Below are 5,950 nucleotides of genomic sequence, written 5' to 3'. Positions count from 1 at the left end.
CAAGATGCCAAACAAGGATAAAGTTCAACACATATGGTCGCGACAACATATGAATCAAACTCACAATTCAATTAGGAAATCAAACAAGGACTTAATGCTTAGTGCACATATTCATAAAAAAATTAAATAAGAAGCAACCCAATCAACATCAAGCAAACACTTGCAACTTATTTAATTGACAAGCAACTAAACCAAAACTAATATAATTACTAAAATTGAAGTGAGATGCAAATAAAATGAACAAGAACAAGCAGAAAATAGGGTGAAAGGAGGAGAAGAGAGAAGAAAGTAAGAGATAGAGAGAAGGGTAGAAGAGAATAGTGTGAAACAGGGGAGGGACCCACGCGTACGCGTGGGTGACACGTGCGTGTGGCGCTTGCAAAAATGAGTATCGACGTGTACGCGTGAGTGACGCGTACGCGTGAAAGTGAGAAAATGCAAGGTGACACGTATGCGTGATGGACGCGTACACGTGAAAGGCAAAATTGAAAAGGGTTGTGCGTTCGTACTATGTGTGCAAACGCCACAGACAGAGGCCTTGCCTTGTAGTGTGTGTGGGCACAAGCCTGTGCCCACGCACAGAAAGGCAATTTTTTTTTAAGAAAAGGATTATGTGTGCGTGCGCACACAAGTCTGTGCAAGCGCACAAAAGCAAAAGGGGTATGGTTCATGCGCACAGGCTGTGCCAGCGCTCCCAACAGAAGGCATACAGGCTGGTGTGCGTACGCACAGAGAGGTGCGTACGCACAGGACTCAAAATTTTGTTGTTGTGTGCGTGCGCATAAGGGAGTGTGCGCGCACATGCCCTGTTTTTCCCAAAAAATACTACAAGAAGAACACCCATTCAGCCACACTTTTTTTAAGCTACATTTAAAAAGCGTAGCCTATTCATAGAATAGGATACACTTTTTTCAATGTTACCATTTTATAGGAGAATAGGAAACACAGTTGTGGCATCACTTGAAAAGTGTCTCCTTAGATATTATAAAGATCACTTATAAAACGTAGCCTTTTCTTAATATCTATGGGTACACTTTTCTCACTAAAAAAAACGCTTTTCAAGAGTGGTCTAATGGTTAGGTTTTGGGTGCGCTTTATAAGCGTTTCCTAATGCAAGAACGCTAAATACACCTACGACACTTTGTGAAAATTTTGTTTTCTTTTTACCAAATCACCTATCCTGCGCCACTCACCCCTTCGAAGAATGGTTTCCCCCCTCACCACTTCGCCACTCACTTTCGTCTCTCTACTCACCACTCACCACTCACCACTTCACCTTCACCACCACTCGTCGCTGCCACCGCTCCTCATCTGCTTCACCTGCATTCATTTAATACTATACTCATTGTCCCCACACCTTCGTAGTCTCTGCTCTCACCATCACCGGTCACCGTTATCGTATCTGCGCTCACTGTCGTTGCTCAACCTAGTTGTCTCTGCACTCACCGTTGCATCTCACCCTTGTTGTCTCTGTGCCGACCGTCGCCGCGCGCTTAGCATCATCGTTGTCTATGTGCTCACCATCGTCGAGAAGGTATGTATTGATTTTCATTTGGTTCTGAAATTTGAGAGGTTTAGGGTTCCGATTTAGGGTTTTTAATTTGAAAGTTTGGTACACTAATTGCCTGTTATCAGTGAAATCTGAAGTTTGGTTTAGTTCAAGTGATTCAGTTGTTGTTTACTGAAATCTGAATTGAGTAGAGGTCGCTTGTTGTTTAAACCATATTTGTTTGGGTAACAGAAAAATGGAAATGCAGTCACTGCCATCACATAGAACTAATTGGTTATGATTCTTTATTGCTTCCTTAGTTGCCTCCGGTAAGACAAGAAGATCGAGATTCTCTAATATTTTTCTGTCATGAATAGTTCTATGAATCAAAGTTGCTTCTGTATAGAAAAAAGCATTGAATAGTTCTTCTGTATAGAAACTAAAATGATTAGATGATTCTGTCACCTCACTCAAGTGATGATGAAAATTGTAAATTAAATAAGAAGTGAAATGCTCTGAAAAATAGGACAATCGAGGAGATTTGTCATGTACACTATTGGAAGAGACCTGGTAGGTAAGAAAAATATAAAATAAGAAAAAAAGATCAAAAGAATATCATTGAGAAGAGAAACACAAAAGTAGTATATGGTTCTTTAATTAGAGGTCATAAGAGAGCAAAGTATATGGTTCTACTTGTATATGCATAGAGAAAAAGAAGGAAGTTATATATATAGCCTTAATTATTACATGTTTGGCAAATGACATAGCATAGCAAATTAATTAACTTTAATTTAGATTTTTTATATATGGAGGGACCAAATCCAGTTTCAAGTGCACAAGGAAGCACGTCAGAAATTCAGGTTTGTTCTTATCTTCAGTTGGTGGCTCAGTTTATTAGGCATCTTTTGCATCCCAACAGAGATCATTAAGTCATACTTTTTTTCTTGATTAATTTTTTCTTTGATTTTTCATTCATTTTTTTTCTTCTCTTCTTAATTTCCATTTCTATTGATGCTCTTATTTGTTACAACAATTTTTTGCTATTCAATTTATTGCAATTTCTGTCCAAAAATTAAAGAACTTTTGTTATTTGTTCTTATCATAATGACAAATATCAAATTTGATCTATATTTTGTAACAAAAGAAATGGAAACACAGGTGAACTTCCTTTTCTGATTATATTGATACTTTGTTAGTTCACACCTCATATATATTCCATACTTCCACAAAACTTTGCATTTTATCTTAGAATATTATAAAATTTCATTCGAGAGGTTGATTTAACTGGAAATTATCTATGTCAAGTTTATCTTTAACTTGGATACTCCTTGGTCATTCAGATTTCTTTAAGGACTTGAAATAGATTCAACAACTGTGAAAAAAATTAGACAAGCGATTGACAATTAAATTGAAGTTACTGTACAACTCATTAATTATACAAAGACCGGTAAGCAAGTCTAATGTTTCTGCACAGAAAACCACTTTAATAGACAAAGCTAATATAAAATGATAGGAAGTGTTAACATTTTTTCCCTTATTAGCACTATTTAGTTCATTAAAAGAAAACAAAATACTAAGAAGTATTTCCTACAAAATTTCCTGATGTTAATTGTCTTTCCTCCATCAATTGCTCCTTGTTCTAGATCAAAGTGCTGTAAATGGAGGAGGAGGAGCTATTTCAGTAGCTCTTGCCTTGAATCAAAATGCTGCCAAGGTAGCTGCAGCTATTACTTTTACTGTCCACAAAAAAATATATATTAGCATTATATTTTTCAATCCCATAACTATATATTGAATTGGTGCATGCATAATTTGATTCATGCAGTTCGCTAGCATTAATGGGACTCACAAGAACCTTGACCCCAAGAATAGGAGTTCTAAAAAATCTTACCGCTCTGTAAATACTCATAGTATGACACATTCATTCAATCTTGGTCAAGCTATATTTTCATAGGATTGGGTAGTTAGGTGATAAAAGTGGTTTGTTAGTCAAGCTGGATTTTTTTAGTGTAATCATTGATGTATATATGCTTTATCATGTAGTTCTTTGCAAGGGAATGCCATCACAAGAAACATACCAAAAGAATTAGAAAATCTAACAAACTTGGGCAAGTTGGATTTGGAAAATAATAGATTAACTGGCCAAAACAATCTTCCCTTTGCAATATAAATAAGCTCCAATTCTTGTAAGTATGACAATCTCTAATTACTAGGTTTTACTTTGCATAGATATAATGAGTCTTAGCATATTACTGTGCTCTGCTTAATCATTTTTTTCCCGCCCGGAAACCTGAACAATAAGTCAAAACAATCTCAATGGCACTATACCGGAGTCACTCGGCAATCTCTGAAGCTTAATCAATGTGTATGTGAAATAATTCTTTATACAATTTTGAGGTTACTGCTAAGTATATATTGTTATTTTATTAGCTAACTGGTTGTTCAAACTTCTGTTTGGCAGCATGTTAGATTCAAATGATCTTAGTGGTGAAATCTTGAAGCAGTTGTTCAAAGTAACTAAGTACAAGTAAGTTCCATAAAATCAAGTTTAATTCTTGTAGCTTGACTACTTTACATAATCTTGTTGCTTACTACATAATGGTAATATTATATATAATTGAACCTTTTTCACACCAATGAAACAAATTTATCTTTCAAAAACTCCTTTACATGATTAATATTTTTGCACCATTCTAGCTGTGTAAAATCTATCATTCCACTATGAAATGTAGAAGGGACCGGACATCTTCGAGTGGTCAAGCAAACAAGCTTAAGCTTTCATTACAAGCCTTGAACTAGGGTTAAAAGCTTTCGATGTGTAGGCCTTTAGAGCCTTAAACAGTGACAATTATTTTCCTCCTAATTTTTCTGCTAGCTTATATGAATTAGTGATAGGTAAAAAAATAGTTTTAAGTATACACTAATTTGAAAATATTTTAATCCCTCTTTTGTGGATCTGTTGCCATATACCATGTTTGGAATTAATGGATATAATATTTGAATTTAGGATGCGTTAGACATTTAGCATGTACCATTCCTTTTAGACATTTATATGTTTATAATATTTGAATTTTACAATGACTTGATGTTTTCAAAACTTTTGAAATTATCACTGTTTTTTTATTAAATCACTTGTGTTAACAAGAAAAATCAATTAGTGTTGTATATTACAGCCTGCTTTTCAACATATTTCTTGTCAAGTTGTTTCTTCGAAAGCTTGTTAAGAAAGGTGAGGGCCTGAAAATACTTAAGGTGTTTTGGATGCAAATTTTTAGTTTTATTTGTAACCGGCAAGAATAAATGTGTGGTTTATCTTCTAAATTTGAAAGTTCTTTCTCACTTTTGAGTGTTTGCACGGGTGGAGCAATGCCTCCTTCACTTCCCTTCTTGAGCTATTGAAGGAGGCAATGCCAGACATTAACATACCTTCATCTTCAATAAGATGAAGGCTATGATAAGAGATTTAGGTCTCGAATATAAAAAAATCAATGCTTGTCCTAAGGATTGCCTCCTGTATAAGAAATAACTTATATATATAAAATTAAAAAAAAAACAATGAGGGACCTAAGGCTACACTTATATAGAGTAGCTATGGTATACAATGTAGCTACGCTTTAAAGGTGATGCAGTAGCGTTGAAAAGCGTAGCCTATTCTAGCAAAAATGAAAGCTGAAAAGCGTAGCCTTTGGTCCTGGACAGCATCACTTGAAAAGTGTACTCTATTCCCAAATGCCAAAAGCGTAGCCCTTGGTGCAGAAAAGCGTAGCCTTTGAGAATAGGCAACGGCCGAATAGGAATCACCCTAAAAAGCGTAGCCATAGCCTAGAAAGCGTAGCCGTAGCCTAAGGCATCATTTTTTTACTTTTGGCAACAATTTTCAAATGTACCTGAATGGGTGTTTTTCTTGTAGTGAAATTTTCTTCAAAATCTAAGGCTTTAAGCCCTAACTCAACAAAAGCTCAACCCCAAAACATTCAAAACTTCACCAATTCATGATCCATACACAAATTAACCTATCTAAACTCAAAATTAAACTAATCCTAAGCTAACCAAAACAAGCAAGCATGCAATAAACCAAAACTATAAACAAGGAAAGGGTAAGAACAATGTTACCAGCCATGGTGAGGTGTCTTCCACCTAGCACTTCTATTTAGAGTCCTTAAGTTAGAATTTATTGAGAAGCTCTCACCCAAGCTTGTATTCTCCAAGGCTTTTGAGATTCCAAAGCTTGTACATCCAAATCTTCTTGTGAGTTCCTTTCATTCTATCTAGGTAACAAGCAATTGAAATTCCCAATTCCTATACACAATAGCAAGAACACTCACAATGCAATGGGTGAGAATTCATAGGCTAAAAAGAAAATAAGAACCAAAGGTAATAAGAACAAGTAAAATGAATTCCTAAAACTAGCAAAAACAAGCAATCAATCAAAAACAAACTATTCACATATTAACATATTTA

At 35.3% G+C, this 5,950-nt stretch overlaps 1 long non-coding RNA gene across 8 annotated transcripts; it reads left to right on the top strand.

The window, feature by feature from the left end:
• LOC110268240 lies at positions 1,141-4,495 on the top strand. 8 transcript variants are annotated; one of them, XR_002356357.1, is made up of 7 exons: positions 1,141-1,534; positions 2,285-2,349; positions 3,133-3,203; positions 3,315-3,399; positions 3,533-3,854; positions 3,951-4,016; positions 4,222-4,495. It is a non-coding gene; the product is annotated as an uncharacterized LOC110268240 (long non-coding RNA). The 8 variants fall into 8 exon arrangements; XR_002356360.1 differs by adding an exon at positions 2,830-2,936 and having other exon boundaries at positions 3,315-3,854; XR_002356363.1 differs by having other exon boundaries at positions 2,302-2,349; positions 3,315-3,854.

The sequence above is a fragment of the Arachis ipaensis genome, chromosome B10 (assembly GCF_000816755.2).
Source record: "Arachis ipaensis cultivar K30076 chromosome B10, Araip1.1, whole genome shotgun sequence".
Lineage (NCBI taxonomy): Eukaryota > Viridiplantae > Streptophyta > Magnoliopsida > Fabales > Fabaceae > Arachis > Arachis ipaensis.
The sequence above is the reverse complement of the archived record's forward strand: the minus strand, read 5'-3'. Positions and strand labels throughout refer to the sequence as shown.